Consider the following 10,922-nt stretch of genomic DNA (forward strand, 5'->3'; position numbering starts at 1 on the left):
TAAACCATGTTAGTGCTTCCTGTCCCCTGCAGGGAAGAGTCATACTAGACTTAGGAAAGAGTCTCAAGGTTTGCATATACCATATGAAGAAACATAGCATCAAAAGCAAGCAGGTCTCACTGTATGCATAGCCAGATAAAGTTTGTACTCGTAACAGAACAAATGTATTAATTATATTTCGTTCATATATACATATGCAGATTATTAAAGGAAAATAATACTCAAGCATATCTTTATTGAGATGAATTTTGGGGTGAAATAAGACGCAAATACATATCAAGTATTTATTGGCAATAAATAACCAGCAAATCTACATACATAACATAATGTTAACATAATTTTAATAAGTGTAATTAGAAACATGTATTACAATCAGGACCAGAAATGTTTATTTCACCTGAAAGGGAAAAAATATTGTTAAAGCCACAAACTGGAAATTTATTAAATTTTCTAATATGCATTTCTATGATTTTGATTGTCTCTTCACACTGTGAAAGGACACACGGCACAAGTGTTGACTCTATGTTTCTTTCACCTTTAATAACTAGAACAGTCCATAGTGCCACCTTCGTGACACTTATCTTAAAGTATTGCACTCTGAAGTGTCGACACCTTCACCCATAATTTGACAGTCCCAATCAATTCACTGTTCCTTGCAGCACTAGACGACAGGTTTTAGGACACTACCTGCCACCACCACAAATCGTTTCAACTCTTGCACTTGCTTCGCGTAGTGTTTAAAGAACACCCTGGATGACTTCCATCCAGTGTGTGAGCGAAGCTGCTCAAAGTCCATGTATTGGAAGAAGTTTAATGACGAAGCAATTTTTCTTAGATCATGACCTGCGGGTATATTGTCAGGATCCGCTCTGCGAATGAAATAGGTGATCTTCGCCCTTAGTTGTCTTAGGGATAGATTTGACCCCGAGGTTTCTCCTTTAAAGAGCTGTCCTCCCCTGAAGTCTGAAGTTATACGAAGATAAACCTTTAGACACACTACTGGACACAGCAAGAGATCTTCCTTCAGAGGGCAGATTCTCCAGGGACCCCACCGGTTGGTAGATAGCTCATTCTTGGCGAGAAATGTTGGGTCAGGAAAGAGATTCAGTTCTCCCACTTCTGTGAACTGAATATAGCCCTCATCTCTGGAAAGGGCCACTATTTCACTAACTCTGGCCCCCGAGGCTAAAGCCACCAAGAATATAATTTTCTGGGTTAAGTCTTTCAGAGAGCAATCCTCATTTTTCACTGTTGAAGAAAAGTGTAGGACCTTATCCAAGGACCATAAAATGGGCTTCGGAGGGGCTGCAGGCCTAAGCCTTGCGCAGGCCTTAGGGATCTTGTTAAAGATTTTGTTTGACAAGTCTACTTGGAAGGCATATAGCAGAGGTCTAGTCAAGGCTGATTTACACGTCGTTATCGTGGTGGCTGCTAAACCTTGTTTATGAAGGCGAATAAAGAAGGATAAACAGAAGTCTGTTGAGATTTCTTTTGGTCCTTTTGCCTTGACGAAAGCAACCCACTTCTTCCAAGATGACTCATATTGTCCTGTAGTAGACTTAGACTTATATTCTTCTAAGAAGTCTATACTGTCTCACGAGATCCCAAAACTTTTCTTTACTGCTAAGGAGAGAAAATCATGAGATGAAGGTTTTGGGATTTCTGTGATGAAGCGAAGACAGTTGACTTCTGTATTTGTTGAGTCAGTACTGGGTCAGGCAGAGGGACCAGCCTCAGCTTCAGTTCCAATACCAGAGGGAACCAATTGCTCTTTGGCCACTTGGGAGCCAGTAGAGCTACCATTCCCTTTAAGGATCTCAGCTTGTTGAGGACCTTCATTAAGAGGCCGGTTGGAGGGAACAGGTAAATCCAGTTCCATTTGTTCCAGTCGAGGGACATAGCGTCCACCGCTTCTGCTATAGGGTCCTCGTACGGGGCCACGTAACGAGATAGTTTCTTGTTGTCGCTCATCGCGAAGAGGTCAATCTGCAGTTCTGGGACTTAATGTAAGATGAAGGAGAATGATCCTGCGGCTAGGGACCATTCTGACTCTATCGGCATGAGCCTGGATAGAGTGTCCGCTGTCACATTGCTGAACCCTTGCAGGTGAACTGCTGATAAATGCCATCTCTTCTTTTCCGCTAAGCGGAAGATGGCCAACATCACTTAGTTGATTTGGGGTGATCTCGAACCTTGACGATTCAAACATCACACTATCACCTCGCTGTCTAAGATCAGTCTTATATGGACTGAATGTTGAGGAGATAACTTCTTCAGCGTGAGAAAGACTGCCATGGCTTCCAAAACGTTGATGTAGAAGGTCTTGAATAGAGAAGACCAAGTCCCTTGGACTTTCCATTGGTGAGAGTGACCTCCCCAACCTTCCTTTGATGCGTCTGTATGGATGATGACTAAAGGTAGAGGTGGTTGCAAGGGCACAGACCTTTTCAGGTTCTTGGCCTTCGACCATGGCTTGAGAAGTGATCGTAGTCGAGTTGGTATCGGTCTTCTTAGATCTCTTCGAGCGTTTGATGCATATCTTCTCCAGACTCCTGATGCATCTTTCAGTTGTGCTCTTAGCACCGGGTCTGTCACTGATGCAAACTGAAGAGAACCCAGTACTCTCTCCTGTTGGCGTCTTGATATCCTGTCGGATTTCAGTAGTCTCTTGACAGATCCCGCTGTGTCTCTCCTCTTCCCTGGGGGAATAGAGAGACAGTGTGACTTTAGGTAATAATATAGAACACCACGCTCTCCATTTACTCCAATATAATGTAATCCTGCAGTTCTCACCTTCATGCTCAGTAATTAGGGGGTTATTTAAATTCTGGGAAAGCAATAATTAGCAAGATATATTGAAGAGGGGAGAAGGGGTTATAAAAAGAAAATAGCTCTGTTTCCTCACTAAACGACATGGAACTGACGTCAACATAGTCAACCAAACAGAATTCGTGATGCCAGCGTACATAAGCAGAATTTCGTGATGCCAGCGTACATTTGATATACTGTATATTCAAAATATACTTAATCAAGAATTGAGTGATTACTCAAAAGTGTCCTAGAAATATGCAATTTAAAAATAGTGTAGCCAAATGTTATTTGGCGATGACCATGTACATATCTGGGGATCTGTTGTCACTTGCCATTGCCTCCAAGGTAATCTGGAGGGACAGGGATGCGGCAAGTCTCTCCTTTGTCTCTTGCTCCCTTTGCAAGAGAAACTCGGACAACTTAGGGAGGTTTTCACTGAACTGACATCCAGCAATATCCGCCTCCAGCTTCCCAACTGAGAAGGTAAGGTGGATTTCTTTCCAGTCTTTCCCGTCCGTAGGCAGGCTAGGGACAAGGGTCTACACTCCTTGAGTGTAGGGCAAGGCTTTCCTGCGTCCACCGCCTTCATGACTGCCTTAAACCCTTTTGCCGTAAAGGGAAAGGCTAGTTTAGCAGGAGCAAGAAAAGAATGGTGTGTCTTGCTAAGGGCTGGCACTTTCGAATTAGTGAAGCCCTTTTCTTTCAGGCTACTTGCCAACAGAGCCTGAGCTTTTTCATGGTCAAGCACTATGACCTCTTTTGGTTCTGTCTCCTCCTTGGAAACAGGTTCTGCCTTCAAGCGGACGAAGCAGTCTGGGTAAGACTTAAAGCTGGGCCAAAAGTCAACATCCCCTATGAGGACAGCCCCCAGCTTCTCTGAAATGAAAATCATCCCATTGGTTCACGTCAGAGCAAGGAGGAAGGAGGAAGATCTTTTACATTGAGTCTCCTCTGAGACCCACGGGATACGGCGAGATGGTCCATCCTTCTCCTCAATTCAGCGTCCCTTTCTTCGTTCTTCTTACGAAGACTTTCCATCATAGACATGAGACTAGCCAAAGCTTTTACCATGTCATCCGATGAAGCAGCAGATGACGTAGAGGGTACTGGTTCTGGGACCGGAACCGACGAAACGGACTCGGATTCGACGTCGTCCTCTTCAGTCTTGGGAGCAAGGGTAGACTCCTCTTCTAGACCTCCCGCTAGAAAGTCTTTTTCGGTGTCCTCGGACACCTCCGACATCCTCTCATCTAGGTGGATGTCTTTCATCGCATCAGAGACATCCGTATCTACGGATATCTGAGTTTAGGATGGTAAAGAAGGATTGGATTGGATTGGTAACAGGAAATTAGCTAACTTAGAGTATGCTGATGACGCTGTCCTTATTAGCAGAACACCACAGGATTTGCAAAGCTTGCTTACTAGAATATATCACATGAGGTTGGGGTCAAGATAAATAGAAGAACGATAGAATGATGAAAACGGAATATGCAATGGAAGACGAACTATCATTGGAACGAGAAAGGATTAATGAAGGGGAATTATTTGAATATTTAGGAACTATGATCACTAATTCGGGGTCTTTAGAAATGAAGTTTAATGAAAGATTAAAAAGAGAAAATCAGATAATGACTAGGTTAATTATCATAAGTATCATACTATATATCAGTTTAGTGAGATTGGTGTTACTGTATGGATATGAGTCGTTGTATGACGATTAAACAATATCGAAAAGATTTTGTAGATTTGAAAATAAAGCTTTCAGAGGGATAATGAGAGTTAAATAGCAGGACAGGATTAGAAATGAAACTATAAGAGAGATTACTCAAGTGCCATATGTGGATAAGATCATGGTGAGGGGTAGATGGAGATGGATTGGGCTTGCTCTTCGCCCTCCCCAAGAGAGATTAGTTCACCAAACTTTCAACTGGGCTCCAGAAGGTGCTAGAAAAGTTGGAAGACTCAGGCCTACATGGCTGAGGACTATGAAACGTGAATTTGGGGATGATTAATGGAGAAGTGCTGATTTTATAGCTCAAGTTAGAGACGACAGGCGAAATCTAACCGAGGCCCTGTGCGTTGGAGGAGATGATGATGATGATAATGATGATGAAGATGATGAAACTATTAATGGCTTATGTCAACCTGTTCAACTTAAAACATTTGCTGCAAATTTGAACTTCTGAAGATCTACCGATTCAATTACCCTATCAGGAAAATTATTCCAGAACTTGGTCAGAGCTGGAATAAAACTTTTAGAATACTGTGTAGTATTGATCCTCATGATGCAGAAGGCCTGAATAGGATTAACTGCATGCCTAGTATTAAGATCAACATGGAACTGTCTGGGAAGATCTGAATGTAAAGGATGATCAGAATTATGAAAAATCTTATGAAACATACATAATGAACTAATTAAATGACGGTACCAGAGATTAATATCTAGATCAAGAATAAGAAATTTAATGGACCGTAAGTTCCTGTCCAAAAAATTAAGATGAGAATCGGCAGCTGAAGAGCGAACAGGAGAACAATGCTCGAAACAAGGTAGAATGAAAGAATCAAAACACTTCTTCAGAATAGAATAATCACCGTACATAGGGTCATGTGATGCATATAAGGGCTTTGATTAGCTAGATCTCAAAGATTGCATTGAAGAGATGGGGAAAATTATTGGATGGAAGGAAGCCCTGACGGTGAAGAAAAGGAATGGAAAAAGGTATAACAGCTGTTAACTGTCCTGCAGGTACAACAGAAAACACTGAGATTGAAGGAAGAGTAAGACCAGGAACTGACAAAGAGAACAGCATCAGTAAAAATAATATTACCTTGATAAGGACTATTGAAATTGGATCTGATAGATGATATTATGTTTCCCACAGGAAGGAAAGAAGGAATAGAATGTGCTATGAGTAATAGCCATAGTTTGAAGATCGCATCAGTGCCAATTTCACCCCCCCCCCCCGCCCCCCGCGAAAAGAAAATCTGGTATATTAATAATCAATAAAAGAAAGAAAAAGAAGGAAGAAGAGATTAAAACAAAAGTGAAGAGTGAGTCTTTAAGTATACTTAAGGAATATAATCATCTGGGTGAATGGTACACTGCAAAAGGAAACAAAGAATTTAGCATTAATAAGAAAAGCCAAATGATCGGGTATATGACCCAAGAAATACGAAAATATGGTGACGTCAGAAAATTAGTAAATGACATTGGAACTCAAATAGAAAACATATCAAATAGTGGTTGCACCATCAGTATTTGCTAACTTAGAGACCTGGGGTGATATAAGAGATAAAAATATGAAAGATCTGAAAGCCCTTCAATACAGGATAATAAGAAATATGTATGAACAACCTCTAAGTACTCCATATTGGGGCATCCTTACAGATACAGGAATCTGGCTAGCGTCTTGCAGAATAGACTATAGAAAATAATGCTCTTCCATAAGAAACATCATAAACTCTGATGAAAAGAGACTAATCAGAGAGATAATTGAAGAACTCCTATGGAATGTGCTGGAGTAGCAGCATCGAAGAAATTTGCTGTCAATATAGATTGGATTAGGGGGAATAAGGAATAGGGGGGAAAGCGACCCTGAAATAGGAAATTAAGAAAAGAATTGTAAAAGATAGAGGAAACTATTGAAGAATAAAAGAAAGAGATAAAAAAATTGATTCATAGAAGGAAATGGCCCACAGCCTTTTATCACGAAAATGGATATGGATAAGGCACTCCCTATAATGAAGGCAAGATTAAACATGCACAATCTAAGAGTAAAATTCAGGGGAAAATACGCCGATGATGTGTGTGACTTATGCAAAGAAGATAATACAGAACATTCATTTTCAAGCCTAAAATTAGGAAAGTTGCAGAAACAAGATATAAGTGTTGGTATGTTGCAAGATCATAGCAGAGAGCTGGTGGTATAAATAAGTAGGGCTATGAATCTGAAAGAAGAGTTCAGAAATACCAAACTTACAACAATGGTTTGCCAAAACTGATAACAAGGTATTATTATCCTAACTGATTTCAAGGTAGAATGAAGATTTTCATTGGGAACGTTATTTATGTTACAAGAAAAAACTAAATTGCAATAATAAGTATAAGCTTAGAAGCTTTGCACCTATCTATCAAGTAACAGATTGCCTGCAAAATTATTTTGCGGAGTGAGCAGTTAGGAACCAGGAACCAGGAACTAGGCACCAGGATTTAAATTTCTACTGCCATCCAAACCACAATAGCCCGATCGCTTTCTTAATAATTTTACTTATTCTATTTTCTGGTCTTATGTCGTTTTTTCTAGCGTTTTCTTAATAAGAATAAAAATTAATTCAGGTAATTTGCTTAGTTCCTTTACTTTTATTTTGATTTTGTTTGTAAGACAAGAAGACCCGATTAACAATTGTGCCATTATGATAGATGATATAGATTGTAGAGTGTAGACAGACAGCCAGTGACTTTAAAACACACAGCTAATGCTGAAATCTGTATGAATAAAAAGGGACATCAACTTTTTTACGTTGCTTCAGAAAATGTTTCATTCCCTTTAAATACGTTTGAAACGTTAAAAGGAGTACATTTCATCGAACCAAGATAGTTTGTATCTAGGTTTTAGCCTGCAATGTTTATCCTCATCCTATTGGAGTTTATATAACCTATATACATAACATAATATAATTAAGCCCACTCATGTACGTTTTTAACTTTATTTTAACATTTCAAGTGGCACTCTTTTGAACTATTCTCGGGAGACCCAAAAGTCTATGGCTCACACACAAAGTTAATTCACAACACTGGGCAACGCGTAAGAAAGATTAATACCTCGAATTTAAGCAAGATCGTATGTACAAAGTATGAATGAAACGAACGAAACGGGTAAAAAAAAAAAAAAAAAAAAAAAAAAAAAAAAAAAAAAAAAAAAAAAAAAAAAAAAACTCAACTTCTTATGATGGACGATCCACGTGGAATAAAAAAATATACTTTCACGAAAATTTCCATTTTAGGAAGAGCTTCGCTTTAAGTTTCCGCTTGCGCAGTGACAACTTTTAATGTCACTTTTCACCTCAAAGAACAAGGTAAACTATTTTTTTGTCAGTGCTCAACCCCGCCAAGGCAACAGATGTCTTTTGGGCTTCCATCGACAAACGGGTAAGGTTACGATTTAGACTACTTCTCGGCCACAAGGACCCCGCCCCCACATATCTATAGACCTTGCTGTGGGATTGCTACAGGCAGGGTTCCATATTTGAGCTCGGGTGTTGGTGGTCAATTACTGGCATATTTTCAACATTTCATTATTATAGCGGTTAAAGTTTTTCTTCAATAGTCATTCATAAATGTCACAATAAATGCTTTGCCATCAATAACCTTGCTTAACCTTGCCAATTAGGTATTATTTTCTATACAGTTCATAAACGTGTCAATTTATGCACTACTTTTGGTATTCTTACGTTAACCATACGAATACATACTTTTTATTTCAACTGCCTTTCATAAGCTTGTCAATTATACCTTAGTTTTCAATTAATCCAAAACATTTTCAGTAACCCTCCATGATTATGCCAATTAATGTTTTACTTTTAATTACAGACTATCATGGCAAGGTCAGTTTTCATAAGACCTCCATAACCTTGTTGATTGATGATTTACTTTAAATAATCCCCCATAAGCGTTTAAATCCTTGCTTCATTTTCCATGTCTACAAAACCGTGTTAACTGATTCTTTGCTTCATTAGCCCTAATGACAATGATTGTCAGTGGTGTTTTAATCATCCCTTTAAAGTGTAAATGAATTCTTTATCATAAAAAAAGTTTTTTTTTTTAGACACTCATCCTAGCAGATGTTCATTCTATAGGTTTTAGCTCAACATGTTAATCATTTATTTCTCTATTGAAATTCTAAAACTAAGATTATCTTTTCATTATTATTATTATTACTTGCTAGGATACAACACTAGTTGGAAAAGCACAATGCTATAAGCCCAGGTGCTCCAACAGGGAAAATAGCCCAGTGAGGAAAGGAAACAAGGATAAACAAAATATCTTACGAACAGTAACAACATTGAAATAAATATTTCTTAAATAAACTATAAAAACTTTAACAAAACTAGAGGAAGAGAAATAAGATAGAATAGTGTGTCAGAGTGTACCCTCAAGCAAGAGATCTTTAACCCAAGACAGTAGAAGACCATGGTACAGAGGTTATGGCACTACCCAAGACTAGAGAACAATGGTTTGATTTTGAAGTGTCCTTCTCCTAGAAGAGCTGCTTACCATGGCTAAAGTCTCTTCTACCCTTACCAAGAGAAAGTAGCCACTGAACAATTACAGTGGAGTAATTAACCACTTAGGCGAAGAAGAATTGCCTGATTATCACAGTGTCGTCAGGTGTATGAGGACAGAGGAGAATCTGTAAAGAATAGGCCAGACTATTCGGTGTACGTGTAGGTGTAAGTGTGTATATATATATATATATATATATATATATATATATATATATATATATATATATATATATATATATATATATATATATATATATATACGTATATATACACATCTATCGTATATATAGTAGGACTCCCTACATATTGTATCAATCACTGTGAATGTTTTATGAAGTTATATCTATATCAAATAAAAATAGTGTTTTTTTTTTTGTTTTTTTTTTTTTTTTTTTTCAAAAGAAACCACTTTGTGGAGAACTTGTTTTGTAAGGGTGAATAGAGTACACTTTTAGGGATGGTTATTATCAAATGAATCTATTTACCACAATTCTGACTTTCATTCTCAAGTACAAATTGACAGCCAGTTTTATTGGGATAACTTATCCGTAATACACAACCTCTGAGAGAGAGAGAGAGAGAGAGAGAGAGAGAGAGAGAGAGAGAGAGAGAGAGAGAGAGAGAGAGAGAGAGAGAGAGAGTCTGTGAAATGTCAAGGCAATGTGTCTCTTGTTTAATGCACAGCTAAACTAGATAGTTAGGAGGGCAAGGTTCTGAAGTGAGAGCAACCCCATTCATGCATCCAATCAAGCAAGGGGGAGCCAGCATCCTTCTAAACGTTATTTTAAGATTGAATTCCTCCTCGAATAGGAGAGAGATGCTTTATCCATAAGTGGAGGATTACAGACACAAACTGACCAATTGTGATGTGTCCTGAAGTTGGTTATCAGATTTTTTCCCTTTTATTGAGAAATACACATTTACAATTCTTACAATTTATATTATATCAGATTAGTATAGCGTGATGAAGGGGCGATTTATGTCTTTTCTTGCAATTTTAAATTTAAATTTTTTCTCTCTCAAATCATCTTAGTAATGCATGAAAATATGATATTTCTGGACCTAAAAGCTGGAAAACATCTAATTCCGTTTGAATATTTTACATAAAAAAGAAAAATAGTATGAGAAAGAGACTCAAATTAATTGCATTAGGCACAATGAGGATGAATTTGAAAGGTATTTGTCAATGTGAAGGGTTCTCAAAGGAAATGCTATAAAAGATAAATAACCTGAGGTTTCCAAAAAAATGTAAAAGTTCACATAAAACCAACCTTTATTACAGGACGTCATCAGCAGGGGACTTGGTCGACACTGGTTTGAGGCCAAAGGAAGCTGGCTGAATTTGACCTTACAATGTAGACGGGTAAGGTCTGACTGACACCACTTGATTGACAAGTACAAAAGGACGGATCGAGTATTTCAGTATTTACGTATGTACTTTGAAAGATGTTTGGAATATGAGATAAGATAGTATAGCGGAGCGTGCATGAAGTGCAGCAAACAAAAGAAATAACAATAAAAGAAATAAACCTTTCTGCAACACAGTAAAGTGATACGTCAACGTATTATGATGTTTTCTGCCATGCATGAAACATACACAAGGTTGAGGGGGAGCTCTAATCATATCCTATTCTTGATCTAAAAATGTTTCAACAGTGTTCCTTTATTTTCTTAAGTATGAGTAGATAGATTTTCTTAGCTTTTCCAAGAGCTTTGTATTGGAAAATTTGTGATGAAAAATGTAGCCTGTTGAGCGCTAAATGTGTTCCTTTAGCTTTTTCAATACAATGGCGATGAGAGAAAAAAAGTCGTTGTTATAGTTGTTT

The 10,922-nt window shown here is 38.1% G+C and overlaps 1 pseudogene; it reads right to left on the minus strand.

The window, feature by feature from the left end:
* LOC137645796 (uncharacterized) overlaps positions 1–10,522 on the minus strand; it is a 55,087-nt pseudogene extending 44,565 nt beyond the window's left edge.
* Positions 10,523–10,922: the final 400 nt, after the last annotated feature.

Source organism: Palaemon carinicauda, chromosome 8, assembly GCF_036898095.1.
Source record: "Palaemon carinicauda isolate YSFRI2023 chromosome 8, ASM3689809v2, whole genome shotgun sequence".
Taxonomy (NCBI): Eukaryota; Metazoa; Arthropoda; class Malacostraca; order Decapoda; family Palaemonidae; genus Palaemon; species Palaemon carinicauda.